We start from the raw sequence: 309 nt of genomic DNA, 5'->3' as shown, positions 1-309 counted from the left end.
CCTCCCAGTCTCCCCCCAGTGCCTCCAGGTGCCCTCTCAGCGCTCCCCAGTCTCTCCCCAGTGGCTACCAGTGCCCTCCCAGCACCCTGTAGTTTACCTCCAGTGCCTCCCTGTTTCCCTGATTCTCCCCCCAGTCTCCCTCCGGTGCCTCCAGGTGCCTCTCAGTGCTACCCAGTCTGCCCGCGGTGGCTTCCAGTGCCCTCCCAGCACCCTGCAGTCTCCCTCCAGTGCCCCCCAGTGTCCCTAATTCTCCCCCCAGTGTCCCTCCGGTGCCTCCACGTGCCCTCCCAGTATCCCCCCAGTGCCCCC

This window comes from Acanthisitta chloris, unplaced genomic scaffold (assembly GCF_000695815.1).
Source record: "Acanthisitta chloris isolate BGI_N310 unplaced genomic scaffold, ASM69581v1 scaffold27237, whole genome shotgun sequence".
NCBI lineage: Eukaryota > Metazoa > Chordata > Aves > Passeriformes > Acanthisittidae > Acanthisitta > Acanthisitta chloris.
The sequence above is the reverse complement of the archived record's forward strand: the minus strand, read 5'-3'. Positions refer to the sequence as shown.